The 20,000-nt window shown below is 49.7% G+C and overlaps 1 protein-coding gene across 6 annotated transcripts in view; it reads left to right on the forward strand.

Annotated features, from left to right (window-relative positions):
- The window catches only part of Eaat1 (Excitatory amino acid transporter 1), a 224,972-nt gene that overhangs the window by 156,672 nt on the left and 48,300 nt on the right, over window positions 1–20,000 (forward strand). Inside the window, exon 1 of one of the 6 annotated variants that reach the window (XM_071687434.1) lies at window positions 16,321–16,471. The exons of the other annotated variants lie outside the window; for them this stretch is intronic. The gene's annotated coding sequence lies outside the window, so the exon portion shown is untranslated. Of the gene's footprint in view, window positions 1–16,320; window positions 16,472–20,000 lie in introns of those variants that run through there. 6 annotated transcript variants of the gene reach the window in all.

The raw sequence follows: 20,000 nt of genomic DNA on the forward strand, positions 1-20,000 counted from the left end.
ACACACCTCTACCCCCTCCCCCCCCTTCCCCTCCTCCTCCCCCTCCCCTCTCCTCCTCTACCCCTCCCAATCCCCCCTACCCCCCTCCCCATCCCCCCTACCCCCCCCCCCCTACCCCTCTAAGCGAGAGTTGATGAGCGAACTTGGGGATGCGGTTGTTTGTCTTCCCCGAGAAGAACGACGAGTTGGGGGCGCCTCGTCAGTTCGCCCCCGCCCCGCCCCGCCCCGCCCGCCCGCCCGCCCTCCGCCGCAAGCCCCGTAATGAGTTGAGTCGCTCGTGCCACAGAGGATGGGGGGGGAGGGGAAGGGAGGGGAGGGGGAAGAGGCGCTTTTGAAGCTTTGGAATATTTTTAATGGGTGTCGTGTGGTCTTTTGGGGAAGGGGGGGTGGGGAATGGGGGGGGGAGAAGGCTGTGGTGGGGGTGGGGAATGGGGGGGGGAGAAGGCTGTGGTGGGGGTGGGGAATGGGGGGGAAGGCTGTGGTGGGGGTGGGGAATGGGGGGGAAGGCTGTGGTGGGGGTGGGGAATGGGGGGGAAGGCTGTGGTGGGGGTGGCATTGGGGTAGGGGAAGGCTGTGGTGGGGGTGGCATTGGGGTGGGGGAAGGCTGTGGTGGGGAGGGGGAAGGCTGTGGTGGGGGTGGGGAATGGGGGAAGGCTGTGGTGGGGTGGCATTGGGGGGGGGAAGGCTGTGGTTGGGGGGGGGTTGTGGGATAAGGAGGGGCGACGTACGTAGCGCTGTAACTCGTGCCAAAACAGAAATCATTGGAAAGACATTTTATTATTTTTTTCCTTGGAATTGCCATCGGGGTTTGAAGAAGGAGACTTTCTCTCTCTTCGTGTTATGATGATGATGATGATGATGATAATTTTGAATAGATGTCTTTATTTCATTTATTCATTTATTTTTTTTATTTATTTTTTTGGGCCTTGATATGGCCCATTTTATGTTTCCTACATCTTTTCGTATCCACTCACAGGGACGCTGATAATCTCTTGGTCCTTTATGTACCTTTGTTTTATTTATCCATTTATCATCATTTCTGGTCCTCCAGTAGCCATTTACCTTAGTTTATCGACATCCCCTATTTCCCCTTAACCCATTAATGACCTTCCCTCAAAATGGCCTATTTACCTTCACCCCAATTATCGATCTCCATCCCTATTATATAGATAACCCATTATTGTCTCTGTCTTATCTTCATACTTCCCATTTTCCCTACAAGTGTGTGTGTGTGTGTGTGTGTGTGTGTGTGTGTGTGTGTGTGTGTGTCTGTGTCTGTGTGTGTGTCTGTATGTGTGTGTGTGTCTGTATGTGTGTGTGTGTGTGTGTGTGTGTGTGTGTGTGTGTGTGTGTGTTGGGGGGGAAGGTGGGGATAGACACTCTTTAAGCGGGCACTGAAGCGATACCGAGTACATTATAAGCAGGTTGGCTTATACGGTAAAGCAGCAGCCATTCTGAACGCCTCTGTGGCAACAGCCAGTTCACTGCAATCAGGAACCAGTCTGAGGGGCGCAGCCCTGCCCGCCTCACGCTCTCTCGGAAATCCCCGGGCATTTCACCATCGTTTGAGGGTCGCTTGTTATCATCACCCCCACAGCTCCTCCTTCAACCTCATCTCTCATCCTTATCCTCAACCTCATCCTCATCTTCATCCTCATCCCCTTCTTCAACCTCATCCTCATCTTCAGCCTCAACCTCATCTTCAGCCTCAACCTCATCTTCAACCTCATCCTCATCTTCAACCTCAGCCTCAGCCTCATCTTCAGCCTCAACCTCATCTTCAACCTCAGCCTCATCCTCATCTTCAACCTCAGCCTCAACCTCAGCCTCATCCTCAGCCTCAGCCTCAACCTCATCTTCAGCTTAAACCTCAACCTCATCTTCAACCTCAGCCTCATTAAGTCTCCTCCTCCTCCTCTCGCCACCTGGACCATGACGGGCAGTATGGACACCATAACCAGTCTCCTTGAACATTTGAGGCCGAGTGCTTCTTCTTGCATGTCACTCACTCTCTCTCTCTCTCTCTCTCTCTCTCTCTCTCTCTCTCTCTCTCTCTCTCTCTCTCTCTCTCTCTCTCTCTCTCTCTCTCTCTCTTTCCCTCCCTTGCCAGCTGTTGTATGATCCGCTCCCCTATGGCATCCATTCTCCTTCCAGTCTGCTGGGGGGGTGTGTGTCTGTCCGGGGCGGGGGGGCATGCACGGTGGGTCAGGAATGCGCGCTTGTCTTGTTTGGAGGAAAGGGAATGAGGCATCTGATTCTTCGGACAACCTTCTGTATCTGCCTTGCTGTCACTTTACAATGTCTTTAAAGGCGAACCGCGTTCCAGGGGTCCGTTCCGAAGGCGAACCGCGTTCCAGGGGTCCGTCCCGAAGGCGAACCGCGTTCCAGGGGTCCGTTCCGAAGGCGAACCGCGTTCCAGGGGTCCGTCCCGAAGGCGAACCGCGTTCCAGGGGTCCGTTCCGAAAGGCGAAAACCTTCCAGTAGAAAGACGTCCCTGAGTTGCGAACCGCGTCTTGAGAGGGTGCATCCCGAAGGCGGACCTCGGCGCAGTGGTTACTGCCGAAGGAACACATCGATCTCAAGGGCGCGAGATGAAGGCGGCCGCGCCCTAGAAAGCTGCCGCTGAGGTGGGAAATCCCGGGCCCTGCAGGAGACGTCATCGGGGACCTAGTTTTTTTTTTTCGTGCGCCAACTTTCTCTGGACGACGATGACTGGAGTCGTCGGTCATCTCGCGCGTGCGCGTGGGCGAGCGCGTTTGCTCACCTTCATCTGACGTGCTGACGGCGGCGGAGGCCGGGGGGGAAGATGGAAGATAAGAGAGAGGGACAAGAGAGTACATATTTGTGCTCCTTCTCGTGTGTGTGTGTGTGTGTGTGTGTGTGTTGTGGTTGATGGGTCGTTCTTGGTCATCATCATGGTGTGTACGTCTTTTCGTAATAACCCTCTCTCTCTCTCTCTCTCTCTCTCTCTCTCTCTCTCTCTCTCTCTCTCTCTCTCTCTCTCTCTCTCTCTCATACAGACACACACACACACACACCTGCGCATCATCATTGTACTCGTGCCAAGTTTGATGGGTTCTTCCTCCTCTAACCACCACCTCCTCCAACCTCCTTTCTCTAACCACCACCTCCTCCACCCTCCTCCTCTAACCATCTCCTCCTCCAACCTCCCTCCTCCTCCTCCTCCTCACACCTACAAATGAAACACGATCACTTGCTCCCTAACCTTCAGCCAGCCAGCCAGCCAACGTGGCTAGGAGTGCACCCCCCCCCCCCCCACCCCTTGGCTCCATGCCAGAGGTGGGTAGTGTAAGGGGGACGGGGTTGTGGAGGGGTTGGTTGGAGGTGGTTGAGGTAGATGTTGGCTGCCAGGTTAGATAGGGGAGGGAGGGAGGGAAGGGGTGCAATGAGAAGATGAAGATGAGTTGGGGGAAAGTGACCTGATGATGAAGGTGAGTTGGGGGAAAGTGACCTGATGATGAAGGTGAGTTGGGGGAAAGTGACCTGATGATGGAGATGAGTTGGGGGAAAGTGACCTGATGATGAAGATGAGTTGGGGGAAAGTGACCTGATGATGGAGATGAGTTGGGGGAAAGTGACCTGATGATGAAGATGAGGGAGGGGGAAAGTGACCTGATGATGGAGATGAGTTGGGGGAAAGTGACCTGATGATGAAGATGAGGGAGGGGGAAAGTGACCTGATGATGGAGATGAGTTGGGGGAAAGTGACCTGATGATGAAGATGAGTTGGGGGAAAGTGACCTGATGATGGAGATGAGTTGGGGAAAGTGACCTGATGATGGAGATGAGTTGGGGGAAAGTGACCTGATGATGGAGATGAGTTGGGGGAAAGTGACCTGATGATGGAGATGAGTTGGGGGAAAGTGACCTGATGATGAAGATGAGGGAGGGGGAAAGTGACCTCAAGAAACATCATGGAGAGGTCGAATTGCGTGGCGTACAATGGCTTTGGAGAATGTAAGTCCGGCTGGAGCATGTTGAAATATGTGTACGTACGTGTTTACCTGCCCGCCTGCTTACCTATATATATATATATATATATATATATATATATATATATATATATATATATATATATATATATATATATATATATTTATGGATACGTACTAAATCCGATTTTGTTTGGCAAAGAACAGTCAGCCAGTGTGTATATGTCTGTATGTACATAAGACAGTCACCTAGTGTGTATATGTCTATATACACATAGGACAGTCAGCTATTGTGTATATGTCTGTATGTAGATACTGTTCCTCCTCTGACCTCGACACACAATGATGTCTCCCACACATCAACACCAGCAGGCGGTGCCTCCCCCTTGGGCCCTGTGCCTCATTCACACACGTGTGGAAATCTCCTGGGTTCGAATCCCTCGAAGCAAGTCATGGTGAGGCCGCCGCGATGATTGTGTTGTTAGCGTGGATCGCCCAGAAGAAATAAATAAAATAGGAATAGATAAACCTTTCTGGGAGAAGATTCCTCAGTCGTAATTATTGACGACTATTTCTACTGGTCGTCTTTCTCTAGACGAAAGAAAGAAAAGTGAAAGGCAATTGGGTTCATTAAATCCGGTTGGTTTAGTTTTTTTTTTTTTTCTTAAATAGAAATTGTTCGTGCCTGTTGCCTTACGACCAGCAGGGAGTTGCGTCCAGCGCGAGGGTACGTTAGTGCGTGTGTGTGTCTGTGTGTGTGTGTGTGTGTGTGTGTGTTGTGTGTGTGTGTGTAAACGGCCTGGAAGGCATAGTCGAGTGAAAGGTCTCGATCCTATCAGGCAGCCAAAGGGTATAATTACCCACTTGATACCCGCCATCGTAGTGCGCGGGGCACACACACGAGAGAGAGAGAGAGAGAGAGAGAGAGAGAGAGAGAGAGAGAGAGAGAGAGAGAGAGAGAAAGAGAGAGAGAGAGAGGTCCCGGCTTGACGATACGGCACTGCGGTGCGATAGTCTTGTACAAGATCGTAAGCAGAGTGAGTTACGAATACGTTAATCAATTGATTAATAACTGATCAATCATTTCATCAATAACTGGACTGGAATATCATTTATACGTGTTATTTCTCGTAAGTAAATAATTTATTGAAGTAAATTATTTAGGCTTGAGAATGATTGAAGTTTAAAAATCGTGTTATTTTTATGAATTTCAGATTTGTGCTGCTAGTACACAGAATATGTGGTCCGCCACTGTAGAAAGACTGGGTCCGCGTAGAAACCACAGTAGTAAGAGACCTCTCAGTGGAAGACCATCCACTATAATGTTCCCGTTTTTTGTTCTTAAGAATTTTAAGAATTACTGAGTTCAAATCTGCCCGAGTTTGATGCGCGTTTTCTACGTATGTCGAACGCATTATCAGGTACGGAGGCATACGCCTGGGAGGTCAGGGGGTGTTGCGTTGCCCCTAAGCGCGTACGCGGCAACTCGATTTTAATTCCGGTTTTTTGCCGCTAAATTTAAATTTCTTTTTACGATAAAAGTTGTTTTCGAGGATGTTTGAGACACCGAGCAGTGGTGAGGAAGGAGGGTAGAGTGCTTCGCGCGTGTGTGTGTGTGTGTGTGTGTGTGTGTGTGTGTAAATCCTTCGTCCGTTTTCATTTTGGTTTGAAGGTGGGTCGTTGCTAGATGTCGTCGGCGAAAGATGAACAGATTTTTGAGTGTGTTGCTCCCCGCGCGTACACACATGTGGCTCTAGAGTAAGTTTAGAGGCAGTTGTATTTAAACGTGGCCAGGGGCACGTGTGTTGCTTTACACACCCCACGTACACCCGACTCGTGTCTCACTGGCTCATGTCACCAACGCCACCCAGCTACGGGATGGGGCGCATAGCCAGCATGCCAACACCCCTATGAAGCATTGCCCCTATGCTCCAATACTTAGACTATTTTATAACCATATTTTATTCACTTAAACTACTTCATTACCTTATTTTATTCACTAAAACTATTATATTACCTTATTTTATTCACTTAAATTACTTCATTACCATATTCTAATCAGTTAGACTATTTTATTACCTTATCTTATTCGCTTAAACTATTTTATTACTTTATTTTATTCACAGACTATTTCATTACCTTATTTTATTCACTTAGACTATTTTATTACCCTATTTTATTCTCTCAAACTACTTCATTACCTTATTTCATCATTTATCTCGTATTTCTAATTCTCCTCCAGTGTCACAGACAGCTTGGGAAGTCCCTGGTGGGTCTGGCCCTTACTATATATGCTTCCCACATGTCTCCCCCACCGTACCGTAACGTACCACATTCTATAATAAAGTTGAAAGGAAATATACTTCTATTTTTTTCTATTGCTATAAAAAAAGATTTATCCTATACTTCTATTTTTTTTCTATTGTTATAATAAAAGGATGTATCCTATTTTTTTTTTTTTTCATACCTTCGATCACTCCCTGTCTGATGAAGTTGAGCTGGTGTTGTCCTAGCTAATATGAGACACGAGATGTGGTTTGAAGAGGTGTTTTTTTTTTCATCTGGTCTATAATACTTTCGCGGTCATAAGGCTCTTTTTGGTGTTACGCGGAACGCATTATAGTTTGAGAAGTCCACCCTTGAAAAACCTAATGACTCACAATTTGTTTTTTCTTTATATATGAACCATTTTGGTTCTCTCTCTCTCTCTCTCTCTCTCTCTCTCTCTCTCTCTCTCTCTCTCTCTCTCTCTCTCTCTCTCTCTCTCGACATTTACGAGAACCTTTTCAGAGATCTGAAGATCCTTCATTACATAATGCCCTCATCTTGCGACTTGAAATGTCTACGACTCTCTTAGGCTGAGAGAGAGAGAGAGAGAGAGAGAGAGAGAGAGAGAGAGAGAGAGAGAGAGAGAGAGAGAGAGAGAGGCTTGAGATCACAGGGATTCCTTTATAAATGCTAAGCAACGGGGTAGCAGCCTTTGATACACAAAGCAGAGTCTTGACGTCTTCAGGAGGTGGTGGGCCACCACCCTGGTGGGAGCTGGTCTGGTCGCATCCGTCAGGGCGACGGACGGGGCCCTCCGGAGAAGGGGGTGTGCAGGGGTGTGTGTGTGTGTGGGGGCATCCTCCTCCTCCTCCCACCTCCTCCTCCTCCTGGCCACGACTGCGCTAATGCAGCTTTTCATCCGCGTACAAAAGGACTCTCGAGAAAAGATAACAGAAAAGGATACGCTGGAGGGAGGGAGGGAGGATAACAGCAGCAGCGGCGTCTGTAGTGGTGTGCTCAATACAGAGTACCAGCCAGCCATCTAGCCAGCCAGCCCTTCGTGTCTCTCTCCTCCTCTTTGCCTCCCCTCAGCCAAGGCCTCAAGGCAGCTTCTCTTCCCTCCCTCTCAACCCCATATTTTTCCCTGCCCAGGTAGAGCCTCGTGGACCACGAACTCGAGGAACCGCCTCCTCCAGAACCATGTCGTTGGTATCTGTGCTGAGAATCGATGCGGGTTGCTTTTCCTGTGAAGAGAGAGAGAAAGGGTGAAAATGACATACTGTAGCTGCTCCCTCCCTCTCTGTCTCCCTTTTGGAGCCATATGCAATATATTTAGGGAGAGTGTCTTTGATGTATCCTCCCCGACAACCTCAGTATGACCCCCCTATATCTCTAATGGGTCGTTTCGTTCCTTCCTCGAGATGGGGGTCAGGTGTATGTAACGCTCAGGTCCTAATCCCAGTTCAAAGACTGGGGAAAACTGCCAGCGAACGGAGGTAATGCAATGGTTTCTTGGCGCACGAAACTGATAGCGCACGCCGTGGACGTCACCTCCCCTAGTCATAACACTGGGGGAGGCCTGTGAGTGTCTGGAGTCGCAACACAGCAACCCTGGAGGGTAGGAGCAAAAGGAGGAGGAGGAAGAGGTCTTTCCTGAGTTCTATAGGGGGATCTTCGTAGGCCTGCAGCCAGGTTCCTCAGGTCCCAGGAGCCTCCGTGACTCATGCTAGAGAAGGGGTCTTCGATATGGCCCCCCTCCAAGCAAGATGACCTCGAGCTGAGGTCTTCGGACGTTTTCTGTTCCACTGCTGCCGCTGCCGTTCGGGCTGACGCAGCCAGACCAGCTCTTCCCCGGGGCGCTCGGGAGGCGTCGGCTGGAGGCGAGGCGTCGGCTGGAGGCGAGGCGAGGCGTCGGCAGAAGGCGAGGCGAGGCGAGAAATGGGCGGATAGACAGAAGAATGAATTCAGTTGGTCAAAGGAAGAATTGGAATGAATAGATGTGCGACTCGTCTGGATGTTTCATTTGCTCATAGTGTCTGGCTCTCACTCACGCTGACAATCTCGAAGTAGTTGTTCGTAGAAAGGCACACACACACACACACACACACACACACACACACACACACACACCCGCCAGAGGAGGTGTTAAACAAGCAGTAGAGTAACACAGAGGAGAAGGCAGTGTTCCCCCCACTCATTGTGAGTCTCCTTTCATCTCGATGTCCCCAGCATGAGGCCTGGTCAGTCGCCATTGTCCACTCGTTAACTGCCGAATAGGTGGTTCATGATCGGGTTACGTGGCTTTCAAGGGGGGGGAGGGGGAGGGAAAGGCTGTTAGGGGGGGGGGGTGCCGGATGGTTCTGGGGTCTCTTTCCAGTTTAAGTTCGTTGTGTGTGTGTGTGTGTGTGTGTGTGTGTGTGTGTGTGTGTGTGTGAGTCATCTCCGAGGGGAGGATGAACGTCTGGGTTGGGTGTGGGCCGAATGCATGCACCGTCCCTGGGATTCGAACCCATCCGGATCCGTTCCGGGGCAGGCCCGTGCTCACTCATGGTCAGTACTGCCAACCATCTCACTAACGATCGTTGTCGGTAATCATTTCTTGATAACATGGCGCGGCGCGGGGGGGGCGGGGGATGGATATGTCCAGGGGTGGTTACAACCACCCCTCTCCCCGTTTTCTGTAGTTTCCGTTAGATTGAAATCGTTAGTTAGGCTAAATTAGGTCGAATTAGAATCCAGTTTAATTCTTCGTGCACGAAATGTTCAAGAATTGATCATTCCTGTTTCACATCATTTATTTTTATTTTCGGGTGTTTATTTTTCACACTCTTTTTGTAAACCTTTTTTTTTTATTTGTATTTGGTGGATAAGAAAGAATTCCATTCAATAGACCCGTCAGGTATTACAACCCTCCTTACCCTCTCCTCTTCTTCCCCCCATCTGAAATCATAGAGAAGTGAAGTGTTGTACTTAAAGTAACCGAAAGAAAAAAAGAAGAAGAAGGAAGTACCCTTCGCCATGCTTGGAGTTTCAAGTGTGTTGGGTATTGAAGACGTCACTGCGTCGTCCACCGACATCCACCCACTCCACCCCCCGCCACACACCCACCTCCCACCTCTCTCACCTCCACACCCTCACCCACCCACACCCCACTCCTCCTCCTCCTCCTCCCTCCCAACGCCCAGGCGTCTTGAGTACGAGGAAGTGATAAGGGGACAGTTCGCCTTATCCGATAAGGCGGGGTATCACAGGCTATCTCTCCCCCATGTCACAGATTCGCAGAAATTCGTCGTTAATGATACCAGGTCGTACACAAGGGGGGATGGTGGGGGTCGCCCCGTGAAATCTTGACTTGATAGCAGGAGATTACGATGCCAGACGGGTCCTTGTGGTGAGAAAAACCTCTGGTGATGGTGATGATGGTGATGGTGGTGATGGAGTATGAATGTGTGTGTGTGTGTGTGTGTGTGTGTGTGTGTGTGTGTGTGTCTGTGCCTCCAGCCATCCATCCAAGACCCACCTGCACCCACCTAAGCCCCACCTGCACCCACCTAAGCCCCCTCCCCGAACCTGTACCCGTGTCCGTCCGCCTCAAGTCCCACAGCTTCTCTCGTTCATCAGGTACATCTCCTCCTCTTCCTCCTCCTCCTCCTCCTCCTCCTCCTCCTCCTCTTCCTCCCTGAACTTGAACCGTAACTCTCACTCCTCACCACTTACCCCCTGACGTAACACCTGCACACACACACACACACACACACACACACACACACACACACACACACACACACTCACGTGTCTCCTCCTGACGAAGACTCTGGCGAAGCCCTTCCTGTGGCGTCAGACACCGTGGTGGGTTGGTGGTGGAGGTGGAGTTCCCCCCCTCCGGTATGATGACGCACAAGGCCCCGACCCACTCCGAGCAATCCAGACGTGCAGTTTGAGTTTCCGTCTGTGCGGTCGGTGGTGGAGAATGGGCGCCAGGGGGCGTGAAACACTGCCGAATATCGCGTAGACACAGTCGAATAATCACACCATCTTCGTAAGACGATGAGGATATTCGTCGCCATAATGATATTCGTGATATTCCCGGCGTTTTGTGGAGGATGTGGGATGGTGGGTTCATTCCCCCCGTACCCTCCCTCCCCAACCAACCCACCCAGCTCCTCCCGCCCCCACCTAAACCCTTCGCCTTGCGTCCCTCATCGCTCCTTGCTCGAGATAAACATCTATGTAAATTAGCCGGGTGTTCGTGAGAGACGAACGTCCTTCGTGGGCAAGCTTCTGTTTCACGCAGGGCGTCGCCATCCTTGTGAGATAACGAGAGACTCTGGTGTTCGCGTTAGAGAAGTCACACACACACACACACACACACACACACACACACACACACACACACACACACATCTCCTTTTCCATCAGAGGGAAAGACGCGGTGTTGCTAGGGGGACAGCGGGGGGGGGGGGGCGAAATGAGGCGGTGTTGACAGAGGGCAGCGAGGCACAAGGAGGCACAGGTGTAGTAAGAGATCAGGATGGGTGGGGGATGGGCAAGCCTCTTTATCAGTTAGCTCACGGGAGGTAACTGGAATAAACTGATCTTCACAGTCCAAGAGACTGTGGGGGAGAGGGGGGGGAGATAAATACGCTCGCTTCGCAACACTTAACCAAGGACCCTCTGGTATCGGGTGCATGGGTGTGTGTTGTGCGGGGAAATTAGTGTGGCGTGGTTGTGGTAGAAAGTGTTGAAGGCTGTCCAATGGTTCCGTGTGGCGTGGTTGTAGTAGACAGTGTTGAAGGCTGTCCAGTGGTTCCGTGTGGCGTGGTTGTGGTAGACACTGGTGAATTTTCATCCAGTGGTCGTGTGTGGCGTAGTTGTGGTAGCCACCGATGGAGAGACTATCCAGTGGTTTTGTGTGTGGTATGGTTGTGGTAGACAGTGGTGAAGGCTATCCAATGGTTGTGGTACACACTGGTGAAGACTATCCAAAAGATGGAGTGTGTCGTATTTGAAGCAGCCATTGGTGAAGGAATATCCACTGGCATACACTGCTCCCAGGAGCACTTCGACCTCCTCCTCCTCTTCTTCTTCTTCGACTTCGAAGTGCCTCAAGAAAACGGAGCCCACCGCTCTCGTCGGAGTCTCGTCCCCGACATCATCGAAGTAAAAGAGAACCTCCTACCCCGTTTTCTCTCTCCCTTCCTCCCTTCCCCCACCGGCGGCACTTGACGAACAGAATTCGCCTCCCCGTTCTTCCAGTCTCCAGCACCTCACGCCACCGCGCCTCAATCCCACGTCTCCTTCGACGTGGGAAGCCGTCCTTAAGGCCCGCGCGTCTCCCGGAGACGCCCACAGTTGCCAGGACGCCCCAACTAACGCTCCCTTCCCCACCATCCCCAACACTCATTAACGCGCCCCCACACCTATAAACGTCAAGGGGGGGGAACATGAATCATACATTCATTCATACGTTGGCTAACGTTCCCCCCCCCCTCTCCCCCTCCCTCGTTTAGCAGGAAACCTGCATCGTTGATCATATAGAATTTTTTCCCTGGATCGGTAAAACATTACGATCTGTCCAGACTGGTATGCGAAGCGAGCAAAGCGTGAACACTTGTACTGCAATTGGTGTATATTACATGTACGTTAGTCATGACTGGTTCGGCATTTGTTTCTCTTGTACATTTGACGAATGATTCTCTCTCTTCACCATTGCCTGTTTTTTTCTATTTTCCTCTCCATATGTGAACCATGATGGTAACTTTTCTGCACCAGAAATATATATATATATATATATATATATATATATATATATATATATATATATATATATATATATATATATATATTTTTTTTAATTTTCCAAAAGAAGGAACAGAGGGGGCCAGGTGAGGATATTCCAAAAAAGGCCCAGTCCTCTGTTCTTAACGCTACCTCGCTATCGCGGGAAATGGCGAATAGTATGAAAAAAAAAAAAAAAAAATATATATATATATATATATATATATATATATATATATATATATATATATATATATATATATATATGTGTGTGTGTGTGTGTGTGTGTGTGTGTGTGTGTGTGTCACTTGCTCGTCTCCTCATCCAGCCCAGCGATCGAACTTTGGTTTCGAACCAGTACCGAGCGAAGGCCAACCTCGTCCCGGACCGACCTCGGTTCGAAGCAATACGACGTATCAGTTCAGTGTTCATGTGGGTTATGGCCGACGCATGAACACGCTCGAACTCTTTCTCGATCAGCTCGAAGCCTGTTGAGTTGCGTGTGCACAAAAGCCATCGTTCAGGCCCTGGGAAGAGCCAAGGCTCTCTAGGAAAAGACATAGATGAAAATATAGAGAAAATATACAAAGACTTGTATATATGTTTCCTTCTTTACCCTCGTGTGACCTAAATTTCCCCTTCTCCTGACTTCTCCGGCAAGTAAATATTTTCCCATTGCTCGAGATACTTGTTTGCTTTAGGAAAATAAAAGACACACACACACACACACACACACACACACACACACACACACACACACATATATATATATATATATATATATATATATATATATATATATATATATATATATATATATATATATATATATTCCTATGAATTCACGGGGAAAATGAAACACGAAAAGTTCCCAAGTGCACTTTCGTGTAATAATCACATCATCAGGGGAGACACAAGAGAGAAATATAACAGTCAGTTGATATGCATCGAAGAGACGAAGCTAGGACGCCATTACCCATAGGGTAGTATCTGAGCCCAAAGGGAACTCCTCTCACATTTACAACTGTAAGGCAGCAGCAAACGTTCCTGTGGGTCATGTACATACATACACACACCCAGGGCCAACATGGCCTCAGACCTGACCCTCGACACCCTGGTGTTGTTAACAAGTTCCACGGTCGGGCTGGAAGTAACATGACGTTGACGCGGCCTTAATGACCCCCGGCATCTGATACGCCACAAGCAAGCCCAACCAACCTAACCAACCATTGATGACGTCCAGGATTACATACAGGACCTGTCACTTGTATTTAAATACAGGTTCCTGTCCTGTCACTTGTATTTAAAGACTGCTGTGTATCCATCACTTGTGTGTGTGTGTGTGTGTGTGTGTGTGTGTGTGTGTGTGTGTGTGTGTGTGGACGGTATAGATCGCTTCGTCTAAGAAGATTAGTTAAGAATAAATTGGGTCCAATACGCTTGTGGTGCCGAACTGCAACGCGGGGTCGAGGGATCCTCTCCGGTGAGGAGAGATGACCAGGTGGTAGACAGAAAACGGGTGCACGACGAAGACTCAGTGGGGTGTGGGGTCGTCCGTCTCCCCCGTGGTTGTGGGCGGCGCAGTCGAGGTGGCAACCTGGAGGGCGCGGGTTCCGACCCCCTCCCTCGTGTCGACTCGTCTGCAAGGGGGCGCCTTCCGTTCACGATTCCCCCTCACCCCTTCCTCCCTCCTCCTTCCCCACCCTCCCCCTCCTCAATGCCCATCCCTCCCCCCTCAAGCCTGGTTGTGGCCTCTCGTCCACGGGAATGGGAGTCGGGGTTCGGGGGGAGGTGATTCCAAGATGTCTGAGGGTGTGGTGTCAGTCAGTCGGGGGGGGGGCGTGGACGGAGGAACAGAGTTCGCTCTGAGACCCCGGTTCAGCCCAGTGCCGATCAAACCTCCGGGATAAGGACTGATAAGAAAGATAAGAAAGGAAAGAAGGAAGAAAAAAAGGAGGAGTTGATTTTGGTACATTCGTTCGCTACTCAGATGTCCTGAAAGTCGCACATCCCAGAGTCACGTCGTTAAACACGACGTTCGTGGCGATGAATTAGGAGACGTGTGGGTGAAAGCATAGAGGGCGTGGCTGACCTTGAAGGACGTTTTGACCCCGGCGAGTACAACGGTAAGACGACCCCTTGACCCTCCTCGGGGTCAGGTCGAGAGAGAGATCTCAGCTGGGCCAACATGCCCAAGGGTAGGTCGTACCCTCGTGTTTTGAGAACATTCCAAAATAGGGAGGATCAAGCAAGCAAGCATGAGGTCGTAGGAGGATGATGATCTCTCCCCACAGCTGGTCCAGCGAACCATCTGGTCCAACGTACCAGCTGGACTCATCGAGGCAGATGAACTTAAGGTCTGAAACGGATATGAGGTCATTTGAACTTCCCCCCCTCTTGCTTCCGTCGCAGCCACGGACTCACCCACGAATGACGAGGTGTTCAAGACAAGAACCAACCAGCTGTCACTGTATTTTTCCCCCCATGACGTCACGTCGCACCCCCCATGACGTCACTGAAGTGTCAAGAAGCAGCCCCGTGGAGTCACGCGACCGTGGGTGACGTCATACACACCGTACCATACTCCTGTGGTGTGTACGCCGTCCTGTTAACGCGCCTCTGTCGTATGTATTATCAGGACGGCCCGAGCGGTGAGTCCCACGCGTTACGTGGGTTATAATAACGTCACGGCGGGGGTTATGGGGTGACGTGAGAGCGGTGTGTGTGTGTGTGTGTGTGTGTGTGTGTGTGTGTGTGTGTGTGTGTGTGTGTGTGTGTGTGCGTCAGCGTTCAGTTGTAATAACCACGTGACGCACCGTGTGTCTTGGGGGGGGGGGTGTTATTTAAAGGTCCTCTCTCTCTCTCTCTCTCTCTCTCTCTCTCTCTCTCTCTCTCTCTCTCTCTCTCTCTGTGGAGCCGACGTCAAAAAAAAAAAAATATATTGTCGTACGCTGTGTTGTTCACGACATCCCCTACACCCTACCCCAACCCTGAAAATAGAACGAATGGACGGGCGGGTTTCGTGGCGTTCATCATCAGCAAAGCGTATACCGTGCTTCCTGACGCTTCCTGACGCTTCCTGGGGGGGGTTAGGGGGGGCGTGGGTTAGTGAATGTCAGCGTCACAGATGTGTAACACCTCCCCCCCCCTGGCCTCCCTCCTCGGCACCGGTGTGCAACACTTGAATTATTTTTTTTTGTGTGTAACAGATGTGATAAGTGAGCAGCGCACGTGTGTGTGTGTGTGTGTGTGTGTGTGTGTGTGTGTGTGTCTGTGTGTCTGTGTGTGTGTGTCTGTGTGTGTGTCTGTGTGTGTGTGTGTGTGTGTGTCTGTGTGTGTGCCGTCATCACACACATGTAGCGTCACAACCTTACCTCTGCAGTCGTGGCTGTAGCTCCAGATGCCCCACACACACACACACACACACACCCACACACCCACACACACACACACACACACACACACACACACACACACGTCCTTCTGTGGTGCTCGGGTCGTCCTGTACACATCCTTCGGTGGATGATAACAACAAGTGAGGCGTGATAACTGGGTGCACTTGGGAACGTAGCGTCTCATTGTGTCATCACAACACCCGTTCATATTCTGGGAGAGGGGGGACTCAAGTCTTACGTATTTATATGTATTTTTTTTTTTTCTCTCGTCCTTCGTCATTTCACGTAAGAGATGCGTTTCACAGGAAATGGGCGAAGACGCTCCGAGGCGAAACGCGTTTCGGAACGGCTTCGCGAGCTGTCGAGACATCGGGCCCACCCGCCCGGCGCTGGTGATTTCATGGTGTCCAGCCCTCCCACAATAGGGTGTGTGTGTGTGTGTGTGTGTGTGTGTGTGCTTGATGTGAAACAGACTTGATAACCCCCTCCCTTCTGCTCCCTATCTCTCGAGACCATCGCTAGTGTTGTTATGTTACTGGTCTGACGTGCCAGGGGCGTCGTGGTGGCCAGGTGTGTGGGTGTAATGCCCGCTCCCTACTTTTTCCCCCACCGGGGCGCGACGCGTCCCAGGAAAGTGGAGGTGGTGGTAGACGAGCTGGCTGGACCGGCTCAACGAACGGAACGGATCGGGTCGTCCAGGGTGGGGAAGGAGGAGGAGGCGGAGGGAGGAGAAGAGTGGGTGGGAGGGAGGGGGAAAGGAAAGGGTGGGGTGGTGGGAGGATAGACAGACAGACAGACAGACAACAGCAGCATTTCCACATCTGGGGAACAACTGTACAGGAAATAATTCAGTGTGACGCATGCGTTGTCGTGACGCCATTCGCTCTATCGGTGGTGGTGTGGTGGTGGTGGTGGTTCGCTCCCTCTCCCTCCCGGCGTGGCGATGCAGCCTTGAGTTGTTCAGTGGTTCGTCAGGTGTGGTGAGTGCGGACGCGGATGTATCGTCGTCTCTCCCCTCTCGCGTGCCTCGCCTCTGCCACCACTTGTCGTCGCTGGGACCTCACTCACTCACACGAGGTAGGGGCAAGGCTCTCAGTCCAGTGTCACCACTTCGTCGAAGACGTGGGGGGAGTATTACCCCTCGAGTATTACCACGTCGCCCTCGATGCGGAGTCCCTTTTCGAGGGCCAAGTTTCTCCTCAAGTTGTCATCCCCCTTTTGAGGACGAGGATCCCCTTAGGTGTTTATACTCCCACCTCCCTTCGAGGACCTGACGAGGTCAGATCCCCGTGTGCCAACCGTTCGTGGAGGCCATCTGCCAGCCATCAGCCCTTCGAGGACGAGTTCTTTGCAAGTGCCACCCTTCAGAGGGAACAGCGTCACCCCCCCCCTCTCTCTCTCTCTCTCTCTCTCTCTCTCTCTCTCTCTCTCTCTCTCTCTCTCTCTCTCTCTCTCTCTCTCTCTCTCTCTCCAGTGCCACCCAACCCCACCCGACCTGGTTTGTGCCTTGTGGTTTTTTCTCTTGACGTACACGAGGGATGGGAAGTTCTTGACGTGGGTGGGGGATGGGATGGTCTTGACGTGGGTGAGGGATGGGATGGTCTTGACGTGGGTGAGGGATGGGATGGTCTTGACGTGGATGGGGGATGGGAAGGACTTGACGTGGGTGTGAGTGGGACGTTTTTGATTAGGCCAAAGGGTCGAGGAGGTTTTGACATGAGACAGAGTAGGAAAATCTTGACGCGGGGGAGCAAGGGCGGGGAATGTCTTGATGTTGGGGGAGGATGAGAAGGTCTTGAGGTGGGGGAGAATAGGAAAGTTTTGAAGATACATTTGAGATTAGGGACATATATGTATACATATGACTTCAACATTTTCTTAATGGCATGGAAGATCTTGGGTCGAGCCGTTTGGTGGCTCTTGTCATTTCAGGTATGTGAACGAGTGAGATGAACAGCAGGATTGACTGTGACCCGACCGACCGCTCCTCCCCCGCTCCCCCTTTCCAGGAATCGAACCCTCTCTCCTGTTAGGGGAATGGGGATCTCACTGGAGTCAAGCGCTGCTCCAAGGGCACCCCCCTTTCTTTGAGGGGGGGATGGGTGGGGGATATTTGCTGTCATTTTCCTTCCCCTCATTGTCCAAGTTAGTTCCTTGCTAAGTAGAGAACAAAGATACACACACACACACACACACACACACACACACACACACACACACACACACGCAGGGCTGGTATGTACACAAAGTTTGGACTTCGTTGAACAGATAACATCACAGACTAAAACACCTTTACGATCAGAGTGGATTATTATTATTATTATTATTATTATTATTATTATTATTATTATTATCATTATTATCATTATTATTATTATTATTATTATTATTATTATTATTATTATTATTATTATTATTATCATCCTTTTCTTCTCCTCGGCCCTTATCACTTCCCTAAAATTTAGGGCGACATGATAAGCCACTCCGATACATGTTTATCGTTTGTTTGTTATCATATGGCGTGAATCAGCATATCCCCCCACGTAACACACACACACACACACACACACACACACACACACACACACACACACACACACACGCACACGAGATCCCTGGGGCAATCGCACCCAGGTTAAATTAAGAAGGGATCCACCTGGCTCTTGAGCTGCTCCACCTGGAACGAGAGAAATGGGATCAGATTGCGTGGAACATACCACCAGCTGTGGGCACGTGCAGCTGAGGGTTGACCTGCTGTATTTAAAGACCAGTGACCCGTGAGAGGTCAACAGGTCAGATTGAAAGGTCAGATTCACCTCTTCATTCACGAATGATAACTGAAGCTTTTCCTATTATTTTACGTTTTTTTTTTTTCATTGATTTTTCATTGAGGGGAGACTATGTTAGAAGTGAGAGATTGTTAGAGAGAGAGAGAGAGAGAGAGAGAGAGAGAGAGAGAGAGAGAGAGAGAGAGAGAGAGAGAGACTGTTAGAGACAGAAAGAGACTATCAAATACCATATAAAGATTAGGTTTTGTCAAAGGTCTCTCATACGTTGTGTTGGTAAACTGACACTCTCTCTCTCTCTCTCTCTCTCTCTCTCTCTCTCTCTCTCTCTCTCTCTCTCTCTCTCTCTCTCTCAAGCTTGTTAACTTTCACAAATTAGTATCTCTCGGTGGACTGTGAAAGAAGGTGTTGTTTCCTCAGGGTTCCCCCTCCCCCCTGGGTAAATCGAGTCCCCGCGTTCGAAACCCGTCAAGTTTGTGTGTGTGCCTCGTAAGTTGGGCCGCTGGGACTTTGAGCAGCTGAGACTGTTTTCCGCCAACTTGGCTTCTGAGGAACTGTGAACTTAAGTCTTTAAGTCAACCACCTCAGATAGGCATAACTTAAGCTCCCTCTGTGCCATAACTAACATGACCTAAGTCCCTTAAACTTATTTCTATACGTTTTCTTAAGTCAACCCCTCCCTTCGGTTACTTAGAACCGACCCGGATATATGTACATGACAGCTAGAGACTGAGTGTGAACGAATGTGGCCTTTGTTGTCTTTTCCTAGAGCTACCTTGCGCGCGTGCGGGGGGGAGGGGGTTGTCATTTCATGTGTGGCGGGGTGGCGACGGGAATGAATGAAGGCAGCAAGTATGAATTATGTACATGTATATATATGTATATGTCTGTGTATGTATATATATGTATACGTTGAAATGTATAGGTATGTATATGTGCGTGTGTGGACGTGTATGTATATATACATATGTATGTGGGTGGGTTAGGCCATTCTTTTGTCTGTTTCCTTGCGCTACCTCGCTAACGCGGAAGACAGCGACAAAGTATAGTAATAATATATATATATATATATATATATATATATATATATATATATATATATATATATATATATATATATATATATATGCGTGTGTGTGTGTGTGTGTGTGTGTGTGTGCCAGAAGATAGGAGAAGAATGTTAAATTCTTTATTGATATTTACAGAACAAGTTAATACTGTTCTTTAACTAGTAAATATTTAACGTCATTTCCGTAATTAAGAGGAAGTGTGGTAATTCCCGTATTGAAATCATATTAAAACACCGACTAAAAGGAAATCTCAGATTACGTTAGAGAAAAAGGGGATCTCAGATTACGTTATTCAACGCTTAATGTAATTTCCTGTGAATGTTTATTCAAGATAACTCTTTACTGGGTTTACATATGTGTGTATGTTTTTTTTATGATATATATTGTTGACAAACGGTGGCTTCTTAATAATAACGGGTTTGAGATAGCAAGTCTGGGGTTGTGTCTATGATAGCGAAGTTCCCCGATAGCAGATGTGAGATTAGACAGATTAAAGATAAGGAGATCTGGGTGAAGCCAAGTCTGCGGTAGTTGATGTCGGAAAGTCTTGAGATAACGAGTACCGGGAGATAACCAACCACGAGATAAGCTCGTTGACCTGAGAGATAAGCTCGTTGACCTAAGATGAGGGATGCCCAGTTGGTCATGTGTCAATTTAGACTGACCTGGGCGTGCGTTTCGTGGGCGTCTTTCGCTTTAACCCAGTCGCCCCCTCTCTCGCCGCCCCTCTGGCGTTTCAGGGGTGGATGG

This window comes from Panulirus ornatus, chromosome 43 (genome assembly GCF_036320965.1).
Source record: "Panulirus ornatus isolate Po-2019 chromosome 43, ASM3632096v1, whole genome shotgun sequence".
Lineage (NCBI taxonomy): Eukaryota > Metazoa > Arthropoda > Malacostraca > Decapoda > Palinuridae > Panulirus > Panulirus ornatus.